This window comes from Euleptes europaea, chromosome 10 (assembly GCF_029931775.1).
Source record: "Euleptes europaea isolate rEulEur1 chromosome 10, rEulEur1.hap1, whole genome shotgun sequence".
Classification (NCBI taxonomy): Eukaryota; Metazoa; Chordata; class Lepidosauria; order Squamata; family Sphaerodactylidae; genus Euleptes; species Euleptes europaea.
The window spans coordinates 35,487,134-35,513,009 of record NC_079321.1 but is presented as its reverse complement, the minus strand read 5'-3'; the positions used below and the strand labels follow the sequence as shown (position 1 = coordinate 35,513,009).

The window sequence follows — 25,876 nt, the reverse complement described above, 5'->3', positions numbered from 1 at the left end:
TGACCTCCACATGGAGGTCGATGCCAGAGGACACCGTGGATCTAACTCAGGTAAGTAAGGAGGGAGAAGGAGAGGGGGGAAGGGAGAGGAAAAATGGATGTGGGGCTAAAGCTGCCCCGAATAATGCTGAAAAAATTCAGCATTATTTAGGATCCACTTTTTCATCTCCCTTTAATTACCACCCTTTTTTTACCGGTAAAAACCTCCTGAAAAATACAGAAAGGTTATTTGGGGGAGGGGGTTGGTTCGGCTTCAGCTGAATGCACACCCCTAGACGTACAAGCATTCTTTTTCCTCTGGAGCCAGTGGCATAAGTGTAGACAATACCTATGTCATAATCCCCTCCCACATAATCCCCTTATTACATAAATTACCAAAGTGATGTGGGAAGCACTATGTGAAGGGGTCATCATCACTGCTCAAATGACTAGTTTTCAGAGATTATGATATGGGCACTCAAGAGTCAGTGTTTGACTCAGAGAAAGACAAATGAATGAGCAGTCTCGTTGGTCCAGGCTCCACAGATATTTTCTTTATTTCTTTATATTTTAGATTTATATCCCCCCACTACAGTGGAGCTCAGGGCGGGTAACAACATGGCAAATATACATTTGAAAACAGAAACAGTTAAAATAGATTAAACTCCATAAAAGAATACAAATAATAAAGATGGCACCCTAAGATCCCAGCACAGCTGACTCCTGACACTAACAGACCCTCTGCAAAGTAAGGGGGGAGGAGGACTGAAGGGAGCATATAGAAGAGGGGGGGGCTCTGCTAGTGACCGGTGGATATAATAGGCAAACATGTGCCTAGTGGAACATCTCCATCTTGCAGACCCTGCGGAACTGGGCCAGATCCTGCAGGGCTAGGGTTGCCAGGTCCTACCTCTCCTCCGGCGGCAGACTTTTAAGGCACATCTTGGGATCGCTTGGCAATGCGTGGACGCGGTTTACAACCAGAAGTCCCGCCTCGTGAGAGGCCTTATGCCACTTATGTAAACCGGAAGTGACCTGCAGCGGCGTGTACGCACGTGCACATTTGCCCGCCGACCGTCAGCTGGTCGGCGGGCAAAGGGGCAAATTGCCGGGGGTTTGCCCGCCACCACCAGGCACCTGGCAACCCTGGCCCTTGTCTCCTCAGACAGAGTTTCACCAGACAGGAGCCACAGCTGAAAAGGCTCTAGCCCTGGTCAAGGACAAGCAGACTGCTCTCGGTCCAGAGACTTCCAGTAGATTTTGACAACCAGAATGAAGCATCCTTGGGGGAACATGTTATCTGTTCTATCACTGCAAAGAGCCTCTTTGCACACCCAAACAGTCAGGAAGAATCTCATGTTAATAACTTTGAATCTGAACAGTCTATTGCAGTAGCTCAGCATGTGGAAGAACACAAGACACTGCTTGCCATTTGTGAAGTTAAAAACATTTGTCTGCACAGCTCATGGCAGTCAAGGCTATGGTACATTGAACTACAGACGAAATGTTACCTTTTCAAAGAGGAGGCCCCAAAACTCCATTTTTATATGAAAAATTGGATTCCATAAAATACAACAAAATCTGTGAAAGTAATAATAATACTTAATGCTTAGTGCTTTGGATAGTGGCTTACAATTTCAACACGCTACATGTAAACATTTCATCAAACTATAGTTCAACACTGTGAAGGAAGCAGAAAAGCAAACCAGGAGATGCTACTGATTTTCCACATGTAGGATGTTAAGTAAAAAGCAGGAACTTGGTTTTGATAGCAGCATTACAAAAGACTTTGAACTATATCTTTAACAAAAGCAGTAAAAGCTTTATTATCTGGCACTCGTGGGCCATGAGGGTGGCCAGTTAATCAAATGTGCTGAAGACTCAAGCTTGTTGCTCTGACCCACTCCCTACTGAGAGGAATCTGCCACACCCCTCCAGGGGGAATGCCATGGGAACAGCCTCCTGACCTGGCAGGGTTCTTACCCATGAACCAGGGAACCATCTTGTTCAGCAAGCAGATGAGTGGGCCAGCTGCTTGGGAGCCCTCCAACAGATAGGGTTGCCAACCTCCAGATACTAGCTGAAGATCTCCTGCTATTACAACTGAACTCCAGCCGATAGAGATCAGTTCACCTGGAGAAAATGGCCACTTTGGCTATTGGACTCTATGGCATTGAAGTCCCCCCTCTCACCAAACCCCGCCCTCCTCAGGCTCCACCCCAAAAACCTCCCGCCAGTTGCAAAGAGGGACCTGGCAACCCTACCAGCAGACCTGACTCCTGGCAGCTTGAGGCAAGCTGAAGGGAAAGGCAGTATCTGAGGATAGCATCAACTGGCACCACTGGCTACCAGCATCCCAGCAAGGATGCTGGCATCAAGCTGGATGTATGGTGGGAGTGGGGAGCGTATGCATCTAAATATGCAGGGGTATTGGCTAAGGGGGATGAGTTTCATCTCTGGGAGATGCTGGTTAACTGAGCCTTCTAGATAACCAAGTGCCGGGTAACAAAGCTTTTACTGTAATTTGTTTTTCCTATTACTAGTATGTGTCCAAAGGTTCCAGCAATGTTAACTTATCTGAAGAGAGAGCCGGTTGCCCTAATAACAGCATTACTGAAAAAGAATGCAACATATGATGCTTCTAAGTACAAGAAACAAAATGTTATGCTTTTTTTTTAGGATATATTTTCTCAAGGGGAAAAAGGGGGAAAGGATTGTGACATACTGGCAAGAGTTAAGTTTCCACATTAGGGTCCCTGCATCATCTAGAACAGAGAGTTTTGCAAAGTGCATGTTCTTATTTCATGCCTCTGCTGTGGTTACAATACCCGCAAAAATTCGGGATAAGAGAATTTCCCAGCAGTCACTTCCTTTACAGACCTGTAGGTTTGCTTTGTTCTGCATTCCATTCCATCTGAACTGAACTCCCATTTATACTAAGAGAATTTCTAAAATTAATTCCAGAAGTGAAGAATTACAGAACCACCACAGGTGTAATGGGCCACATATTTAAATTCCTGCAACTCATTTGCATATTCTCCTGCTCTATATTATCAGTACACATATACTGATGGATTAAAAAATCCCCTGCAAAACATAGTTTCAGGGAGATTGTATGTATTTTGAATCTCATAGGTATTTGACCAATGTGCAGCGTATACACTGGGAAACTTGATGTCGTCATGCGTACAATCATACCAGGTTTGCTTTTTGCATCTTTTTATCAATGCACATATTTGCATTAATAATGTCGGAGGATAACACAACTGAAGGGAATGAATGGAAAACTGAATTTACATGGACACTATTTGGATTTTTTTTTTAAAGGAAATTTACATTTAAAGGAAATTTCCTAACTAACCACTTCCAGTTTGGAAACAAGACCAGGTAATCTGGAACTCTCCAAACTTGAGAGAAATTCAATTGAGGGGACTTTTACTAGCATCCCTAACAAAAAAATGTATTGTCCTGATATTGAATAGTTGCGATGCATTCCACTGGACATGGATATATAGAATGGATATAGACATATCCATTCTATTAATCTTTTTCAGCAGTTTAGTTACATGACCAAGTGGAATCTGGAATAAAATACCCACTGATACCAAGTTCAACTTAATTGAGCAATTTCATACATTTCACCGTGAATCTCTGCAAAAAAGAAAAAGGGGAAAAAAGCACAGATCAGTTGCTCCAAAATAATGACACCACTGTAACATGCATCTAGGGTTGCCAGCTCCGGGTTGGGAAATACCTGGAGAAGTTTGGGAGGGTTTGGGGAGGGACTTCGATGCCATAGAGTCCAATTGCCAAAGCAGCCACTTTCTCTAGGTGAACTGATCTCTATGGGCTGGAGATCAGCTGTAATAGCAGGAGATCTCCAGCTACTACTACTAACTACCTGGAGGTTGGCAACCCTACATGAACCCTACTCTTTACGCAAGTGTTTCCCAAGAAAAATTTCAACTGCCTGACTTGAAACATTGAATAACCACAGAATGTATTTAAGCTAAGGGTTAGACTCAAATGTACTACAATGTGCACTTTATCGAAGGAAATATGTTTAGAGAGCAGGACACATCAGACAATGCAGATAACACAAAATGCGACAATCCAGACACTGACATGCAGAAATTAAGATCTGATTAAAATGAGAGGGCTATGAGGTGGTACACTTCTCACGCTGCGACTGCGACTCCTGAACATATTCCCTCTCTCTTTCTACGTCTTGATTTCTCACCTCTCCTCTTGAGTAGTACAACTTGAACAATTTTTGAATTCTTGGAAGTGATTGGCTTCCAATATGGGCTTTTAGTATAGAGTATTAACATTTGAGGACTCAATATTATTTTGAGTTCTTAGTTTTGCTGGCTCTTCAGCACAGAAATTGTAATTTCTATTTTCACCCTACCCTGATTCTCATCATTCCTTTCAAGCTTCCAGAGATACCTGTAAAGGTTCGCTTCTGGCTAGCTGTCTGGGTCACTGTCCAAACTCAGCACATTCCTTAAGTAACATGCAGAAATGAAGCCACCAGCTCCTTTAGCATAGAAGAGAGAGGGGTGGTGGAAGGAGCATTTTCTTCCTCACACAAAGCTACTCACAGGTAGGGCTGTTGATTCGGTTCGGCCCGAACTGAAAAACAGCCGAATTTCCCCTGATTCGGTGGTTTTTAGTTCGGGACGAACCGAACTCAAAAATGGCGGGAAACCGGGGAGCTGAATTCAGCGAGTTCGGGAATTCACGAATAAATCCGGCCAATTCGGGCGGCAGTAAACAGCATAACCGCCTGTAAGCAGCATTCTCCTTCCCCGGCCAATCGGTGGCCAAGCTGGGTCTTCTTCTGGCCAATCAGTCAGGATTGAGTACTGGAGGAATCAGCTGATGTGCGGCCCGGCCAGGGAGAGAGAGAGGGAAATCCCCGTGTGTGTGTGGGGGGGGTGCTTGTGCACATTGGCTCCTTTATGTGGCTGCAGGGGGCGTATTTTTGGGGTACAGACCCAAAACTTTCAGCAGTGATTCAGAAAAGCCTTCTTAAGAGACCACCCAAGTTTTGTAAACATTGGGTCAGGGGGTCCTGAGATATGGGCTCCCCCCTTTTTTCTTTCCATGGCTGCAGGGGGCGCATTTTTGGGGGTACAGACCCCAAACTTTCAGTGGAGCTTCAGATGAGCCTTCTTAAGATACCCCCCAAGTTTTGTAAACATTGGGTCAGGGGGACTCGAGATATGGGCTCCACCCCTTTTCCCTCCCCCCTTTTCCATTTATGTGGCTGCAGGGGGCGCTTTTTTGGGGATACAGCCCCCAAACTTTCAGCATAGCTTCAGACAATCCTTCTTAAGATACCACCCAAGTTTTGTAAAGATGGGTTCAGTGGGGGCAGAAATATTGGCTCCCCCCTTTTCGCTTTCCGTGGCTGCAGGGGGCGCATTTTTGGGGGTGCAGATCCCAAACTTTGAGCGGAGCTTCAGACAAGCCTTCTTAAGAGACCACCCAAGTTTTGTAAACATTGGGTCAGGGGGTCCCGAGATATGGGCTTTCCCCTTTCCCCTTTTCCCTATTGGGATGAATGGATCAGCTGATCCTGTGTGCATCTCCAGAGCAAAACGTCCCGTGCCTAAATGGAATCGTCTTGGATTACAAGTCCTCCCCAGCCCCTCCTGATGGAACAGAAGACAGCTACAGTAAGACCCCTTTGGGGGCTTTAATCTAGAATTTTTCTCCTGTGTGTGTGTGGGGGGGAAGCAGAGTCTGTGTGTGTGTGGGGAGGGAGCAGTTTCTGTGGGGGGGGAAGCCAAAGGGGGCTTTTGCCGGTTCTGCCTGGGGGTGTGTTCCCCCTCGAGTCTCTCTCTCCCTGGTTTGAGGGGGGGGGGTTTCAGTTGTGTGTCTTCAGGTTTTCCCTCATTCATAAGAGCGGTTAGGTCTATTTGGATGCTTGCTCAAAACTGGTTTTCAAATGGTGACTTAAAGAATGCATTTGGAGTCCCATGCAAAAGGGGAAATTCCACCCCTCCTGCTCATTATGCATAGCTAGCTGCCTCTGTCCTTTTCCATGGTTTGCAAACTCCCAGGTGTCAGGTGTTGCTTTGCACAGTTGCAAAGGTGTTGCTTACAAGGTTGTGTTGCTCTGCAGTCGTGTTGCAATGCTTTGCAAACTTCTCAGCTGTTTGTCGGGGCTGGGAGCTTTGTGCGTGGGCGGCAAGCTCTGCTCAGAGATGCACATTAAGGGTGGGGGGACCCCTTTCGGGGCCCATATCTCAGCCCCCCCGACTCAATCTTTAAAAAACTTGGGGGGTCTTTCAAGAAACGTCCTTTGAAGCTCCGCTGAAAGTTTGGGACCTCTACCCCCAAAAATGCCCCCCAGAGCCGCGGAAAGGCGCGGTTGTGTTTTTAATGGCTTTATTCGGCCGAATTTTTTCCCCGAACTTTGAATTCCCGCCGAATTGCATGGACCCGAAGTGGGGGAGTTCGGACTTCGGCATATCCCGAATCTAAACGGGCCGAATTCACCGAATCCGAACTATACCGAATTTTTTTTAATTCAACAGCCCTACTCACAGGGCAATCCTATGCAGTTACTCCAGTCTATGCCCATTGAAATCAAGACTGGAGTAACTCTTCTTAGAATCTGAGTTCAAACTTGAAATGGCAGGCCATATTCACATTGAAAAGGGATTTCTCAGTTTGACCTTTCAGTTGAGGTTAAACAAATCGACACCAAGATCTGTAGATTTATTTAACCTTAACTGAGAGGTCGGAATAAATGTTTTTCCCAAAGTGGTTGCTATATAGATGCCATATTATTACTGGAAGGAGTCACTGATGTCACAATTCTGTTGACTCTATTTTAATTATTTAATCATTGATTTTTTTACCTCTGCTGCTTTAAGATCTGTAACAGCTACGACTGTGTCAGCAATTTTCTCCTTCACAATTTGGACATATGAAATCATTATATTGTAAAGAAGATATACCAGTTGGTATGGAAACAAGTAATATCCGGGATCTCATCTTTTTTGTACAAATGTTGATATTTATGTTCCTTTTGTTACCTTCTATTGTTATTTTCTATGTACAAGTGATGATATCTATTTTTTCCTCATTCATTGTTTATGTGGTATTAATTCTATTATTTATATTGCTATGCACACACTCACCACTGTGATACTGATGTTATACAGTTTTTACAAATACATATATTTTTCAATTATATACATATTCATATAATTTTGCTTGCCTTTTTGTTTAGAAGCCTGTCATCCCCCCACCCTTTCAAAATCACCCTCAGGAAGCTACCTGTAGCTGAGGCCAAAGGAGCATTTCACATGGATAAACGAGGTAGTGGTGTAAGTGGATTAACACTTATGGAAATAATGAACCAAATTAGATTCGGATAAAGGTAAAATAAATAAAAAGTTTTAAAAAACGTAAACTTATTCTCAACAGCTTCTTAAGTCAGCACATCTTAAGAAAGCCAGGGTTTCTTTTCTGGGTGGCACAAGAAACCTTTAAGCAGTATTAAAATGAAATGGTAAACAGTCAAATATACTTCGTTTCATTTCTTTAGCATTTAAAGGACTGAATTAGAACATGTCCAAGCTCATCCAGTATTGATAATGCTGCAAATGAAGCTTGCCATGACAAGAAGGATACAAAGCAATATGTCCCCTTTCAAACAGCCTTTGTAATCCATTTTAGCTGCTGGTTGCTAACAGATTTTTTGTGTCATTTCAGACACAACCATTTGGCTCCCAGCTGCTAATGGACTTTATTTACCTATTCAAACAAAGCCCCTTGTGTCCCATTTGCAAAGCGAGGCTGACTTGGTTTTTTAAAAAACAAACAAACAAAAAAACCTCCCTTCTTCCATGTTCAGATGTTCTTTGAGCTTCAGAATTGCGGTGTCATTTGGAATGTCATTTGGAATGTCTACAGCACTTTCCCCCCGCCCTTTTTGGTAGTGTGTATTTCACCTTTTTAAAAAATGAGAGGTATAGTGGTTAAGAGCGGTGGTTTGGAGCAGTGGAAAGGGTTGCCAGGTCCCTCATTGCAACCCGCGGGAGGTTTTAGGGGCAGAGCCTAAGGAGGGCAGGGTTTGAGGAGGGGAAGGACTTCAATGCCATAGAGTCCAATTGCCAAAGCAATCATTTTCTCCAGGTGAACTGATATCTATCAACTGGAGATCAGTTGTAATAGCAGGAGATCGCCAGCTACTACCTGGTGGTTGGCAACCCTAGCGGTGGACTCTGGACTGCGGTGGACTGTGTTTGATTCCCCACTCCTCCACATGAGCGGCAGAGGCTAATCTGGTGAAATGGATTTGTTTCCCCACTCCTACACACAAAGCCAGCTGGGTGACCTTGGGCAAGTTACAGCTCTGTTAGAGCTCTCTCAGCTCCACCTACCTCACATGGTGTCTGTTGTGGGGAGGGGAACGGAAAGTGATTGTAAGCTGGTTTGAGTCTCCCTTAAGTGGTAGAGAAAGTTGGCATATAAAAACCAACTCTTCTTCTTTCTTCTTCTAGCTATAGCACTAGACCAATATAACAATTCAGTGCTATATTGCCAGCATTCAGATGACAGCTGCAAGCATTGAACTGCTACATCGGTCTAGTGCTATAAGGCAGAAGTTAGATTGTTAAAAAAAAGAAGCCAAAATAGAATGGGTGGGAGGAAACTGGTAGTTGGAAATGAGCAGAGAGCTTCAGATATGGCTCATAAACAGATTTTAAATATGCTGCCTGAAACCTCTGTCCCCCTGCCTTTTCAAGGAATCCAGCTGGCAACATAACAACCAGTTTAAAATGACAATGTGAAAGGGGGATTTATAACTGAAACCTTATTCATACCACAATTAGATGAGTGACAGCTTCATAAAGATCACTTCCAAAGCCTGTACTTGGTGGGCCTTAGTTTTGAGGGAGCTTTTTTTCAAATCCAGGGTTCAAAGAACTGAGGACAGAACCAAACCTTTCTCCCTCCATACTGCATCTGCCATTATCACTCCCAAGGTTGGTGATATGGTAAAATGCCACTTCACCTAGAGAGAAAAATTACAATTCCTGATAGTAAAACTACCTTTCCAGGTTAGACAAAAGGTTTCCCCCCACCCCCATCTAGCCTTCAGTTTGCCTAGCTAGCAAAATGCCAAGTCATACATTATTATGGTAGCCAACAGATCAAGAAAACTTTTCCTTTGTCACCAGGACCGGAACGTAATCAAGATGTCTCAGGGAATATAAGGGCTAAAACTATCCTCAATGAAATTTCAAAGAAGCACTGTTTTATACACATAGTATCCTTTAAGTATCCTTAAAGGATACACATAGTATCCTTTAAGAGATTTTGTGATATTTTTCTTTGTAATTAAAAGGTATTTGGAGCAAGGCAGCTCATTTAGTTCAGGAGATAAGCATGGGCCGTGCTGACGCTTTTTCATTCCAGCAGGAGAACCAAACAAGAACAAAGATCAAAAGCCTGTGGTCCTTTGAGCCCCTGTTGAAAAGTCATGATAACAATGAAAACAGAGATGGAACTGCAGCTGTCGAACCCGCTTCTTGTACAAGCCAGGGAAATGCTGTCAATGTCACTTTGGATTGCTGAGTCCACCCCACTATTTCTAGAGTTTCCCTATTTATGGCTTAAGCATGGAACAACACATACATAGTTCTATAATGATTCTGAACAGTAATGCTTCATTCCGAAATGCATCCACTGGGGCATCCATTTTTGAGGGAGAAGACAGTGGGAAGGGGCAGAGGGGCTTTTTAAAACAGACCCTCACTCCCCATTTAAAATACAACACACACAAGGTCCTGCTAATATATATTATTTTGTCTGTTTTCTTAGATTGCCAACAGTGCCATCCTAAACAGAGCTGAAGACAGTGGGCTTGGAAGGGTGTAACTGCTTAGGATTGCACTGCCCACTGTGTGAGTGAGAACTATTCTTGCCAATAAAACAAAGGCCTTTTCTCTTTCCTGCCTGGAAGTGGGCATGAATGATTCCTTAGGTACAAATCCAGCTATGTTCATCCCAAAATGGGTAGAAAACATACAAAAGTTAAAGCTGAAAACATGGCAATTAATGAAGAAGAGCAGAAAAAATAAAACAGAAGAAAAAGAACTTGTATGATGGGTGTTAAAAAGACAAAAACATAGCCATTTAAAAACTAAAATTAATCAAAACAGAACACATTTTGTGGCAGTCCTTGTGAACAGTATTTCTTTCCCTGCTTTTGTTGTGGTTGGCTAGCAGGCAGAACATGGGCTTAACGCCTTCCAAATTCTTCAGTCCATGTTACACAGGTACAGCTGCTGGATATTTCTCCATTTGTGGCACGGATTGATGGTGTTCAGAACCAATAGACCAATATACCCATTTTCTGCAAGACTGACTCCTGCGGTTCTCTTTCGGAAATCTTAAAGCAAGCTGCCTTTTGTTCTTTTCTTTTGATCCCCACCTGACCTCAATATGACAGCAAATAATCTTTATATGAACTTAGCTACCCTGCGCCAGGATACGTTTAAATTGCCTTTTCAATTTCAATAATCGCTACAAAAAGCTGGTTCAGATGCTGGAAAATCTTTTCAGAGAGCAATGGAAGAAGATCTGACACACCATATCCATGGTTAAAGGTATCCCTTCCTAGTGACAGCTCATAGGGGGAATGTCAAACTTTTATTTCAGCCACTGTGGTTGTGAAGCAGTAGGTGCAAACGTATGTCCACTGTGGCTGCCATGACTTCTTTTGTGTGGCTGCTGTACCTGGAATGTCTTCCTGGTTGTCAGTGGGCCCAACTACATTATAAATGATGATCAAATAGCATTTTCATGCTCTTAATTCACCCACTTCTAACTCAAGGGATGCATTCTCCCATGAAAGAATTTCGAGATTCGTATCACTTCAGCAAATTTCATGAAGTTACTTGGGGTATAATAAAAAAATAGTCTGCCCTTGATTTTTTGTATGTAGAAATATCAAGGCCAATTAAAAAAAACACTAAAATTATATTAAATCAATGAATCTTTAATCAATTTGTAAATATTAAAAACTGTGCATAAAAATCCATCAACTTTAGTTACATATAAAGGTACCTTCCCCTATTGCAAAAAAACCAACCTGTTTTGTAAAACTACACTTACACGCATGGGGATGCACCTGCATCTTGTCAATAACATACTCAGGATTACCTTGCTCAACCGCATCACATGGATGTTAAACAAAAGAAGGAAACTGACCGGGCTATTCCTGAGAGGCAAAACTATACACTCGCCAAACTACCATTTGAAGTCTTCCTCCCAAATCAATGCTTGCATTCTCTAACTCTACAAGATGTTCCAGAAGGGTACCAAGGTTTATTGTACCAAACGTTATCAGGAACCGTAGGAGAACCAGCGATATCATACTTCCCCAATCTCTATACCATTGTAAGTCATCAATCAGGACAGCCAATGATGCCTCCATCCGAAAACGGGACATAAAACTCTGACTGGAATGAATAATGAACTTTATCCAAGTTGTCCTTGTTGTCCAGTTATCACCTTCTTGATCACCATGCCCTGAAATAATGAACTGATACTATCCTATATGTATGGGGGGGGGGTGTCATCCATATTTAAAGTGTTTTTTTTAAAGTAGCCAGCAGACAACGAAGACAACTAACCAAACCTCTTCAATTATTATATACCTGAGTGAAAAACAACAGCAGAAAGACTAAATCACTAGTGAAGAGTACACCATAACATTTGAACAGATTTCAATCAGCATTCTTATACAGGACATACATATAGCACCAGATCATGTGATGCTCTCGTATATGAGGTACAGATTATGTAAAGATACACGTACAAACTGACAAACTGCTGGTTCAAATCAAATGGTCACCAATAACAGGAACATTTTCTACGTAGGTTCCAATACAACAAATGGCTTTGTCCAACAGTACTCTTGCATATTTTCTATTAATTTCTCAAGACTTGACTGAGGAAGCTCCTGATAGCTTGTGCCCAATGTCTTGGGCTTCATTATTAGTTGTCCTGCAAGACAGAGATGTTCCACTAAACGTCTGGTTGAGCATAGTGCCAGAAATACATCTTGAGCTCAGCTTCCCTTCCCTTTCCCCTGTGCTTTCCCTTTCCTTCCCTTCACCCATACCTTCCTTCCCTTCCTGTACCTTCCCTCTTCCCTTTGTGTTTTCCCATCCTTGTGTCCTTCTGTCTCCATCACCCCTGAAGAATGGCATTGATCTTGGCTGTTGGCCCTCCTGACTGTTATTCTCGGTGCACGGCAGCCTTCTTGGACCATCCTACCCAGCCAGAATAGTGTTTAGGGTGCCGTCTATATATAATTATGATTTTAATTGTATTTTTAAATTTTGTATCACACACACACACACACGTTAGCCACCCTGAACCTGGCTCGCCAGGAGAGGACAGAGTATAAATAAATACAATTTGTTGTTGTTGTTATTCAGCAGTCTCTCTAATCTCCCTCTGAAATCCCTTTGTAAAAGAATTGCTACTCTTAAGTCAGCAACTGAATGTCCTGAAAGGTTAAAATGTCCCTCCACTAGTTTTTGAATGTTGTGGTTTCTGATGGCAGATTTATGTCCATGTAATCAATGAATCTTTAATCAACGGCTTTTTTTGTTTCCCCGGCCTGCGTGAATCGGCTTAGGAGGAGGCACTGCTGCGCCTTTTCCCCGCCAACTCCGCATGCCGTCAGCTCAGGAATGGGCTGTATGATAAGCAAAGATAAATAAAAGGGCCACACCAGTAACACGAGAGAAAAATAACACAAAGGCTAATGGTGCAAAATAGGTTAAAAAATATTACCCAGAACAGAAATGTATGCTCATTTGAAAGTCTACTGCAATAACTACAGATTCCCCTGAAGAAGCCCTTAAAAATATTTTAACCTATTTGGTACTTTTGGCCTTGACTTTATTTTTATCTCACATTATGATAAGACAAGAATCACTGGAAAATACAATAATGCCAGATAAAGTTGAAGGCAGCAGGAAAAGGGGAAGACCTAACATGAGATGGATTGACTCTACAAAGGAAGCCAGGCCCTCAGTTTGCAAGACCTGAACAAGGCTGTTAATGATAGGATGTTTTGGAGGTCATTAATTCATAGGGTTGCTGTAAGTCGGAAGTGACTTGTCTGTACTTAACACACATACATCTGCGTAATGATAAAGCTACTGCATGCCTTCCCTCTTGGCACCCTAATAAGTATAAGGGCGGATGTTTGCTTAATATATTGTTATTAATTCCAGTTATTAATATTAAGTTATTACGTACATAGCTACGCATAGATGCCCATTGTATCAATATTTGCTCTCTTCTTGCTTGTTTCATCTTCTAGCTAATTTGTTAGCCATTGTTCAGTAAGGCCAAATTTACAGATCCACTGCATGAATGACCAGCCACATTTGTTTAACAAAGATTCTACCAACCACATAGCAAAATAGTTAACCCTAGCAGTTTTTGGTCATAAACACAGGCTATCGTTTTATTTTCTAACATAAATCTCCCTATCTGTGAGTTGAACAGCGGAAGCTCAATCATTAAGCAATATCACAGATAAAGGTTCAGCCTGCCTTCTCTAGAGGCTCAATGTTACCAGAGCTGACAAGCCACAAGCTGGATCCTATGTACTGTCAATTCAAGCAGTTTACAGAGGTGGATCTTTTCTGTCTTCCTGTTTTTCACCTCCCCCGCAAAGCAAGAGAAAGAATGTGGCGATTCCACCCAACCCTTTCCCTTCCTCACTGCATTACACGATGAGCGGAAGGGAAGGAGGGAGGGCCCGGCGGATCGTCCCGGCGGCGGGATCTGGTCTCGCTCTCCACCCACCCCGCACAGCTTTTGGACTTGATGGACCTTGGTCTGATCCCGCATGACTTTTCTTATGTTCTTATGCCTTAGAAGTGTGTAATTCTGTATAGGATTCACTGCTAGCATTGCAGACAAAAATCTGACTGGCCATTTCAAATCAATATATGATTAAAATATCGTCGAAGGCTTTCACGGTCAGAGTTCATTGGTTCTTGTAGGTTATCCGGGCTGTGTAACCGTGGTCTTGGTATTTTCTTTCCTGACGTTTCGTCAGCAGCTGTGGCAGGCATCTTCAGAGGAGTAACACTATTGTTGACTGTAGTCTTTGTTAGTCCGGAGGTTTTCAGGACAGGAAACCTGAATGAATAAGGCTTGGCTTCCAGTCCTGAAAACCTCCAGACTAACAAAGACTACAGTCAACAATAGCCATGCAGATTAGCTTTGGATTTCACACATTAACAGATCACTTCAGGATACAATGGTTCCATATTAACATACCACACCCTCATTAGCACATTATCTTGATACTTACAGTTCAATGATTAGCACATTACCTTTGATACTTTTTGCAGGACAATGATTCAGCTCAACCCAACCCCTTTCTGACTATATATTACTCTTCCTACCCACTTGACACTGAGAGACACTGTCCTTCAGTGTTACTCCTCTGAAGATGCCTGCCACAGCTGCTGGCGAAACATCAGGAAAGAAAATACCAAGACCAGTTACACAGCCCGGATAACCTACAAGAACCAACAATATATGATTGCTCTCCTCTCCAGCTCCTGACCAATCCTATTCTTGCAGATTTTCCATCTCAGACCCCTGCCTCTGTTCCAGCCCTCTTTTCCTGTGGTTTCCCCCCAATCCTTATTTTCTAGGACCTTTTCCAGATCAGAGCAGGTTAGCCAATAGCAAGAAGAAATTCTTAGGATCAGAATGGGTCACTTAATGACAGCCAGTGACTCTTAGGGTCTGATCAAGTCAGAGGCTCTTCTGCCTGTCGGTGACTGGTAACCAAGCAACTGAAACAATAACTGCCAGAGGTATTCATTGCCATGGCAGTGATGTCCACCCAAGAATATTTTGGCCAGTATACCACGAGGCATGAGAAAGTAAAGCGAGCTTTAATGTTGTTATGATGTGCTGTTGAAGAAAGGCAAAAATTGTATCTACCACCTCTGCTACACACAAAAAATGTATTGATTATTATAACATTTTCATGAAGAAAGTTTTGTGACTGGAATGAAAATGGTTGCGTACTAGGAACCCATAGACATTTTGCCACATTACTTCCTTTTACTTGCCACATTACTTCCTTCCCATTATAAAGTGAAAGCGACTAACTCACAAAAATACTATGTAACATCACACACATGCATGAGACTGACAAACAGTAACTATTTTTATAATATTGCAGTGGATATTTAGGGCTGCCTGTGCTGCATTGGGAAATTCCTAGAGATTTGGGGCTGGACCCTGGAAAGGGCAAAGTTTAGGATGGGGAGCAACCTCAGCAGTGTATAGTGCCAAAAAGTTCACACTTGAAAACATCCATTTTCTCCAGGAGAAATGATCTCTGTAACCCGGAGATCAGCTGTAATTCTGGGAGATTTCAAGGCCCCACCTAGACTAGCAACCCTATGGATACTACACACATTTAATCTGTCTATTATGCTCCAAATTATCAACAATGACTTAAGTGAACTCAGTAGAAATGCATCACTCAGTAGTATAAGGACCACTTTACCAACAACAAATGACTGTGAAAGATGTTATGGGCACCATGCATGTGGGCACCATGCATAAAGACACACATGTAAATCCTGACGGCAGGATTCCATGTTATGCACATGTGCTAAAATGGACACTTGGGAATACATCTCAGGAGAACCAGCGTGGTGTAGAGGTTGTAGTGGTGTGGTGGTTAAGAGCAGTGGTTTGGAGCGGTGGACTGTAATCTGGAGAACCAGGTTTGATTCCCCACTCCTCCACATGAGTGACAGACGCTAAACTGGCGAACCGGGTTGTTTTCCCCACTTGAACACATGAAGCCAGCTGGGTGACCTTGGGCTAGTCACAGTTAGAGCTCTCTCAGCCCCACCTACCTCATAGGGTGTCTGTTGTGGGGAGGGGAGGGGAAGGTGATTGTAAGCGGGTTTAATTCTTCTTTAAGTGGTAGAGAAAGTCAGCATATAAAAAGACGCTAAACTGGCGAACCGGGTTGTTTTCCCCACTTGAACACATGAAGCCAGCTGGGTGACCTTGGGCTAGTCACAGTTAGAGCTCTCTCAGCCCCACCTACCTCATAGGGTGTCTGTTGTGGGGAGGGGAGGGGAAGGTGATTGTAAGCGGGTTTAATTCTTCTTTAAGTGGTAGAGAAAGTCAGCATATAAAAACCAACTCTTCTTCTTCTAAAGTCATCATATATGAAAGGCCTTGATGTATTAAAAAGTAGTCATTGAATTCTAAACTTGTACTGTTATATAATCCTAGTTAGTGACTCTGTGAACAAATTGGTGAGTCTATCCCATGCAGAATGGCTTTATTTACTTGTGGGTGAGGGGAGAATCATGGCTTGAGCACACACAGCCCTCCTAGTCTGTTCTCTGTGTTTGTACATGTATTTACATGGAACTAATGGCTTTTTGTGTCCTGTATGAATGAAGAGAAAAGCAGAGAGAGTTAAAAAAGGTATAAACCTCTGTAGTATGTAAGGAGTACAGAAGTTAACTAGTTAGTTTTAAATCAGTACACAATTAAATTCCTCTTCAGCTAATTCTGGATTTAAACACAAATTTACATGGAAGTGCATACTTGGTTCTTCAGTTGGAGAAACTTAAAATAAGAACTGGGTGGCATCTAATGGTTACTTAGAACCGGATTTTTTAAAATATTAAAAATAACATCTGTACCTAGCTCCTCCTCTGGCGTCCCTGGAAAACTGATCCCCGATTTGAGGAGATCGCCGCCTTCTTCCTCTGAAAAGACAGAAACAAAGTAAACAGCATAAATGTTATCAGGATCCTGGATACGTTTTGACAACAAAACTCAAGGTCCCCTACAAGAACAGTGCAGGACAAAACCTTTTAATATATCTGAATATTTTGTACACTTTGACCTTCATAGTTTTTCTACCCCAATGCCCTTCAGCTGTTTTCTTAACACTCTTTTCAAGTATTAGCTTATCTTGCCAATTTCTATTCATTGAATTAGAAAAGTCGTATATAGCATTACAGTTCTTCTTGCTCAGTAGTCCGACTCCCATAGATTTAGTTAGACTTTCTTCATTTATTTATTCTGGGGGGAAATAGTAAACAGTCCCAATATCAATTATAGCTGCCTAATGCATTTCTGCCCCAAATCCAAGCAGCCAACTTTATTATAGGACCCAGTAAGATTAGGAATTTCATAACCTTCACATTCTCCAATGTGATATATGCTACTTCTTGCTAATAATGTCCTTTGTCTGTTCATATAGGACAAACAAGCCAGTCTCCACACAAAAGAAAGAATGGATACAAAATCTGCCAAACACATCAACATTAAAAAATCAGTGGGAAACCTCTTCAGTTTCAAAGCACACTCTGCCTCTGACTTCCTTACGGCCCTACTGCAACATAAGAGACTCCAGCATTCTCTGGGACTAGAATTAGCAAATTTGATTCCACTGAATTCAGGCTCAGTCAAGCTTGGAATTGTTTTCCAGCAAGGAAGATGATATGCTACTTAATAGGCTTTTGTCAAACTGAGTTTTCAACCACTAGATGAAATTACCCAATTTGATTTCTATTTTCTCTGTACTTAGTATACCATTAAAATTAATCTCCATGTTTGCTAATATGGGGGCTACTACTGGCAAACCACCTCTGAATGTCTCTTGCCTTGACAACTGTACCAGAGGTCACCATAAGTCAGATGTGACTTGATGGCAAAAAAGAGTTTTCTTTACTTTTGCTTTACAGGGGATACATACATTCTGATCAGCATTCAAGAAACATTCAAACAATTGCTCATTATTCCATTTTGAATACAAACACATGAAGCTGCCTTATTCCAAGTCAGACAATTGATTGTCTACTCTGAATGGCAGCAGAGGGTCAGATTAGAGTCTTTCACATCACCTACTACCTGATCCTTTTAACTGGAGATACTGGGAATTGACTCCTGGGATTTTCTGCATACAAAACAGATACTCTACCACTAAGAAATGGCTCACCCCATTTATTTTACTGGGGTTTGTCTTGCTTTATTTGTTTAAAAAAATTGTTCAGATTGTTTAATATTATTAAAACATATTCAGAATTAATGTACATTAAATAAGTTATTGCTGTCAACTGGAAACACACTGGGATAAAACTCCCAACACACTGGAATAGAATTCTAAAGAACTGTAACTCTCATCAGAGGAATCAGACATAGGAGAAAGCAGCTATTAAAATTCTAGGATTTCCCCCCTTAATACCCAGCATGACTGCCTTATTTAATATTATTTAATACAAGTTGGGAACCCACAAATGACTTTTCCCCTCTGTATCTCCTCCCCCACTATTTCCTCCTTCTTTCCTCCAGGTAGCCCCCATACCCCTTCCCTGCTTCCATTTTTCCTTCTGATCCATCAGCCAGCCTACTTTTAATCTGCCCCCCATCTTCAGTTATATTATTTAATTACCTCATTTATACCCCACATTTCTCCCTAATGGGACACAAAACAGCTGATATTGTTCTCCTGTCCTCCATTTTATCTTCACAACAACCCTGTGAGGTAGGATAGACAGAGAGTCTGTGACTGGCACAAAGTCACCCAGTGAGCTTCCACAGCAGAGTGGGGATTCCAACCTGGGTCTCCCAGATCCTAATCTGAAATTTTAGCCACTACACTACACTGACTTTTGTGGGGTGGCTGCTGTTGAAAAGTAGCAAGCAACTGGGCCTGGGTGGAACATGCAAGTCGCATGGTAGCAAGTCACCTAGTGATTTCTGCTTGGCCAGGCCCCAGTAAGTCCTCCCTCACAGGCCAAAACTGTTCCCAAAAGGGCCATGATCCCTCCGCCTGCCTTTTCTTGACAGAAACCAAATCTTGAAGTCTGACAATACCGTTGTGATTGCCTAGCAATGGCAACTTGAGATATCAGTTTCTTAAGCCTTCAGGCACTCCTTCTAACATGGGGGGGGGTTTAACCCCCAATGTATTTTATGGGCTCATCTACAGTAGTGGCTGATTTTCCCTTCAGGGGCAGGACAGCCTCCTGTCTGTCACAAGTACCTTTTCAATTCCTGTACGCCTATATTTCCCTTAATAAATTTGAAAACTTTCTCTGGAAAAGATCTGGTTGTTTTGTGGTCACTGGTAGCCTATAAGAGGCTCTTTGAGCTTGCTTACACACTATCCAGGTAGGTAAAAAGGTAAAGGTGGTTCCCTGTGCAAGCACCGGGTCATTACTGACCCATGGGGTGATGTCACATCCCGATGTTTACTAGGCAGGATTTGTTTTTACGGGTTGGTTTGCCAGTGCCTTCCCCAGTCATCTTCCCTTTACCCCCAGCGAGCTGGGTACTCATTCCAACCTTGGAAGGATGGAAGGCAGAGTCAACCTTGAGCTGGCTATCTAAAACTGACTTCCGTCAGGATCAAACTCAGGTTGTAATCAGAGCTTTGACTGCATTACTGCAGCTTACCACTTTGCACCATGGGGCTCTTCTCACTATCCAGGAAAAGATCCCTAAATCATGTTCTGCTTCACCTTATTGGTGAATGTGTCAGTTTTCCATGCTAGCCAGGCTGTGGAAGTGGGAAGAGGTTTCTCACCGACTATGAGCTTAATTCCTCCAAAGTGGTTGCAGTTCTGGGTGAATGTCCTAAACCAAAGTTAGAGAATCCACACATGTCTAAGAATACACATGAAAGGGAGTACATGTGGTAACAATCTCTCCATTTACCATACATGCACTCATTGGCTTCAATCCCATCAGCTTTTCTCTTCACTCTTGCCCATCTCCCCTCCTTACTGCAGCTCCTGCCCAACATAGCTTTTGTTCATGTAGATCCACAATCCCTGGTACAACCTTTTCAGTGGTCAAAAAGGAAATATCCTCCCTCTTTACTTCAATAGGATCCAATCCACAAACACCCACTTTTACAATAGAGATAGAGATCAGTTCCCCTGGAGAAAATGGCCATTTTGGCAACTGGACTCTATGGCATTGATGTCTCACTCCCCTCCATACCTCACCCTCCTCAGGCTCCACCCCCAAAATTTCCAGGTATTTCCCAACCCAGAGCTGGCAACCCTAAGCCCCACTGACTTCAGCTGCTTAAGATTCTATTCTAGCCCTCCATTTACATTGCCTAATTTCTTGTAGCTAAAGGTAAAGGTAGTCCCCTGTGTAAGCACCGAGTCATTCCTGACCCATGGGGTGACGTCACATCTCAATGTTTATTAGGCAGACTATGTTTACGGGTTAGTTTGCCAGTGCCTTCCCCAGTCATCTTCCCTTTACCCCCAGCAAGCTGGGTACTCATTTTACCCACCTTGGAAGGATGGAAGACTGAGTCAACTTTGAGCTTGTACAAGAGAACTTCCTAAAGATTTATGTCAAAATACATATTAATTCATCAATAATCAATATGCCATAGTGCATCTGTTTAAATTACAACTTCTGCTTCTGATTTAGTAGAAGTTAACCAATTTTAAACAAAATGCAAATTTCCCCTTCTGGTTCTGATATACCCTGAAGGTCAGCTAACATGATTTAGATCATAACAATTAGAAATGTTGCGCAGACTTTGTGGAAGACAGAACTGGCACATTTCACAAATCTTTTGGAAAAAAGGAGAACAGTTGCCATTTCTATTTGAAACAGTTAAATATACTTTGCATATAATATGCAGCCTCCTAGAAATCCAGTGACTCCGCTTGCAGATTAGATATAATGAATCTTTTAAAACGTGACAGGCACATGTATTGAAATTAAATTCTATTTGGAGAAGTAATGGACAACTCTAATTAAATACAAACATAAATCAGGCAGTTGCCATGGAGATGGCTCATTGTCTACATTTCAAAATTGAGAAGTGGAGCCTCTAATTTGGCTTTAGACAAAGACGAGACTGAAGTCTTTTAAAAGATATTGAAATGGTAGCAAACTAAAAAGTATGACAAGGAATTTAAACAGAAAGGTAATTTTGTTCTCAAAAATGGAGATAAGCAAAGAATTCACTATTTCACAAGCAAGGACAAGTCACTATTTCCAGTCTCAATAAAATGAGAATAATAGTGTCCTACCTCACATGGTTATTGGGAGAATAATATAAAACAAATAGGAATAAACCATGAAAAGGTTATTTGAGGGTGAACAACTATATATAGGCTTCTTGTGCATTGATGTCTCATGCACACAAGTGCTTCTCCAAATCATTTTTATGCTGAGGCCCTGTATTTAACCCCAAAGTGCAAACTAAGTTATTGCCAAGTTTGCTGCAAACACTTTGTATGGAGTAAAATATGATACTTTTTTTTTTGCCCTTTAAAACCAACTGCCAGGGGAGCCAAATTGTGAATAGATTCATTTTGTAAATTTTATACTTAAGGAGCTAAAATTATGGGTTGCTTTCCCAGCTTTTTAAAGCAGATCACTTTGGTCGGAAGTTGACTAGCACTCGATCCAGAGTATTTCACTCCTCCCCCATCTGACATGCATGCTTTTTGCTTGGCTAATGTAACTTTTCTCCATGTCATAAGTCATTTTCATTACTGGCCAAATAAAATGAAAAGTTGTCTATTTAATTTTATGAGCCGAACACTCTCCTTCATGTCACACAGTGCTGACGCAACAGTAGCTGAGCATTGGCTCCACAATCAATCCAGAGAGCTTTTCTTATGTATATTAAAAATGTACTTCCATTCACTTAAATTCTGTGACTTGCCAGGTGTCGGTAGGTAGATGGATGTGTGCCATTACTGCTCTGGCAATAATGGTAGAGCTTTTGAAAGCATCAGCTCCTCACAATCAACATTTGGAAATATTCTTTCCACGTAAGAAATATGGATTAATTTTAAAAAGAAAAATGCTGGGATAATTTATATAGTACTTTTTCTGCTGTAAGAAATGCAAGGCCCTCCTGCATAGATGTCTTGCTGATATAAGTCCTTTTCAGACATTACATCCACATGTATCAAGAACCCATGTGATCAAACCCAATATGCTCAGCTGCCATGTTGTGTGAATAGGAGTAACACATGAATTGTGCACATATATAAAGTTTCACTATGCATAAACTGACCAATGGATTTCTCATCTGCATGTAAGGAGGCTGTTTTTGCAAGCAAATATGTGGGATTTTGAGCACCACCTTGTTGTTTTGGGGGTTTAGGTATTTTATTGTTGACTTTTTTGTTACCAATTATTATTGCATGGTTTTAACTGATGTTACCCACCCTGAGCTGGCTTGCTGGGGAGGGTGGGCTACAATCGAAAAATTAATACATGAATGAATAAATAAATAAATAAAAATTTAAAAGATTAAAAAGAAAACAGGTCTGTCCCGCCTATTGTTTATGCTCTCAGTTATCTTTGAGACAAACACCCTTAACAGAAGCAGACTTCTAGAGACAATGGGAACAACCTCGCTAATGGATTGCCCAAACCAGACGCATCTGGCTCATCCGGCACCTTTGTACAACTCTCAATGAGATCCAGGCTCTGCTCATTACCCCACAGTGCAGACTGCAAAACACACCTGATCCTGGGCTATTGGCTTTGACCCTCCAAAACAGGAAAAAGTTGCTTCCATCTCCTTTCAGATTAATCTAGATACTCCTTGCCTCTCTTTCTTGGAACACCTCAAAAAATATCATGAAAGTTATGGACAGTTGCCAGCTGTCTATTGTGAATCTACTTTTTGTCCCATCTGTCTGGTAAATGATTTTTTATTGTTAGGTGTACAGCTTAACTAGAAACTCCTACTTTCTTTTGGAACTGCTGTATCTCTCCATCTTCCCCACATATCTCTTCTGTATTTAATAAACTCTAAGATTGGACTGAACATTCTTTGCCAAGTTATTGCTGATGAAAAAGGTACGAGTATCAGTCTCTGAAGTAAACACACCCACATATATTTCTTCTCCTTTCTGATATAAACTGGTCTTTAGTAGAAACTCAAAGAGAATAAGTAGATTGCTAGCAATGGTGGCATATTCTACCATAGCAACAATCCTGTGTTAGCCACTACATATTCATCCTTGCTTGTCACCCTTGCTTATTGTGAAAGAAAAGCTATGTTTTAGTTTCAGCTCAAAGGACATCTTCCTTTGAGGTAAAAGTGTTGTTATGGGCCAGGAAGTAGGGATATGTCTTTGGAGTATAAATGAAGTCTAATGTCAATATTCCTTGATGTGTATCTTTGGAAAGTAATCAAACTTTTACTTTTAATAAAGGACAGGACAGGCCAAACTTAAAAGTTATGTTTGTCAGTGCCATGATGTCTGCTACTACATTTTGGTTTGTGTTTCTCTGAGCCAGATCCAGTAGTTCAGGCACTGGAATAGGGGAGGTGTGCAGCAAGGTGCTTATTCCCGGGGGGATTGAACTGGAGGGGCTGATCTCTGATCTTCAGATTTCAGATGATGCTTTTCCTTCCATCTGTTATGTTTAGGGTTGCCAACCTCCAGGTACTAGCTGGAGATCTCCTGCTATTACAACTGATCTCCAGTCGATAGAGATCAGTTCACCTGGAGAAAATGACCATCTTGGCAATTGGCATCTATGGCATTGAAGTCCCTCCCCTCCCAAAATCCTGTCCTCCTCAGGCTCCGCCCCGAAAACGTCCTGCTAGTGGTGGAGAGGGACCTGTCAACCCTAGTTATGTTTAGCCGTGGAAAAAGAAAGAGGCCTATGGTTTTGTTTTAGTGGCCTGGATCTAGCCAGTTTCGCTGACCCTGATGGCATAGGGGCTGAAACGTAGGCTAATTTATTTTATATCATCTTACTTACCTGGAGTCAACAAAGCTAGAGTTTCTGTGAGGTCCATAATCACATCCAACGCTAACAGTGCAATCCTATATAGAGTTACTCCAGGGTACATTGATAGGTTTAGACTAGAGAAATTATGCACATGACGATGCTGTATGAGGCTCATTCCTAGTGCACAGCTGAAAGAAGGGATAATGGTTCTAATGGGTGCCTTTTGGAAATGGGCATGAATTCTGATGCTGAACTCTTCTCGCAAGCAAAACAGATTTTTATTACCCTCCACAGATGGGCATGACTTGCTCCCACATTTTGGCACCTTCTGAACACAGTATGTCCAGCCATATGCAGTGTGGGTGGGGCGGGATTCCTCAAAAACATTAGCCAGTGGTGAAAAGGGTCAAGGATGGATAAAAAGGGAAAATACTGAGGAGAGAAATTTGAAAAGAAGAAAAACTGTGAACCTGTTGCTCACAAGAGAGTTCTTTGAGGAGGATGTTCTCATCAGTGCTGTGGCTGTGGGAGCCATGAGGGAATTAAGTAGGAAATCATACCTCCTCCCCCTTGGACACATGCAACAAGTTCAGTAGGGAGGAAGGTTTCATACATAAAAGCCTAACTGTAGAACACTGTGAAATGAGGATCCATTCTGAATCTTCCCTCCCTCCACTGTCGTGATGCAGAGACCACAAAGAAAACAATATTCACTATTCTGAGATCCTTGGAAGTAGGGTAAAAAAAAAGTACAACCTGCAATAGCTTTCCACCTTTAAACACAATTAAAGTTACCATCAATATTATTTATTAAGTCCAGATAATAATCTGCACAACCTGTGAAATTATGTATTTACCAGAACCTCTGTCAGCTGAGCAAGGTGTTCATAGATGGGTAACTGTTACTCAACTATGGTTTCCAGGTCCCTCTTTGCCACTGGTGGGAGGTTTTTGGGGTAGAGCCTGAGGAGGGCGGGGTTTGGGGAGGGAGTTCAATGCCATAGGTCCAATTGCCAAAGCAGCCATTTTCTCCAGGTGAACTGATCTCTATTGGCTGGAGATCAGTTGTAATAGCAAGAGATCTCCAGCTAGTACCTATACACAACATTGTTACAAAACAGCACTACATTCTATACTTTTGAACCCCTTGTGTATTTTCAAACAAAGTCAGTCTCACATGATTTTTTAAAAAATTATATACTTTAAGCACTTGGATTGATGGGACATTGTATACCAAAATGGGTGGATGCAGTTATCAAAACATACTCATGTCTGTTCAGCAAAATATTCTTCAAATAGGAGAAGTCAATAGTATATTACAGATGATATAAGAAGTTTTGGTACAAAACGTGATGCGTGGGTTTTCAGAAACATTCTTAGAACATTACTGCAGTTATTGTGGAGCTGTATGGTGCCACCTTTACAGGGGGGAAATCAAATAAAGTCTTGGGTTCCCCCCACCCTTCTTTACCATCAAATCTTAAATGAAAGCATCACATGGTTTTAAAATGTGGTATCATCTTCCCCTCTCCATGACAGGACAAGATATATGTTCAATTAATGAGTCATTTCTGCTCTGTCAGGACAATGGCAATGATTAGCTTTAATCTCCAATTTCCAGTTCCGCTTGGAACACAGCTGTACACCCAAGCCTCCACTCTGCTTTTACTCTAATGACTGAAAATGAGATTCGTTCAGCAATAAAACTTCCATAGATTCATGCTAGTTTCTGAATAACAGGATGAAAGGGGCAGACACAGACAATGGATACATGGATTGTATGTGTGTAAAGTGCCGTCAAGTCGCAGCCGACTTATGGCGACCCCTTTTGGGGGTTTTCATGGCAAGAGACTAACAGAGGTGGTTTGCCAGTGCCTTCCTCTGCACAGCAACCCTGGTATTCCTTGGTGGTCTCCCATCCAAATACTAACCAGGGCTGACCCTGCTTAGCTTCTGAGACCTGACGAGATCAGGCTAGCCGGGGCCATCCAGGTCAGGGCTCAGATACATGGATTAGCTGCTCACAAAAAAGAACTAAGGACAAATAATAAATAAATAAATCAAAATGTTGTGGACTACCATATTCTAAG

At 42.0% G+C, this 25,876-nt stretch overlaps 1 protein-coding gene across 1 annotated transcript in view; it reads right to left on the bottom strand.

Annotated features, from left to right (window-relative positions):
* DLGAP2 (DLG associated protein 2) overlaps positions 1–25,876 on the bottom strand; it is a 345,317-nt gene that overhangs the window by 101,785 nt on the left and 217,656 nt on the right. Inside the window, exon 3 of the mRNA XM_056856455.1 lies at positions 16,739–16,804. The gene's annotated coding sequence lies outside the window, so the exon portion shown is untranslated. The remainder of the gene's footprint in view (positions 1–16,738; positions 16,805–25,876) is intronic.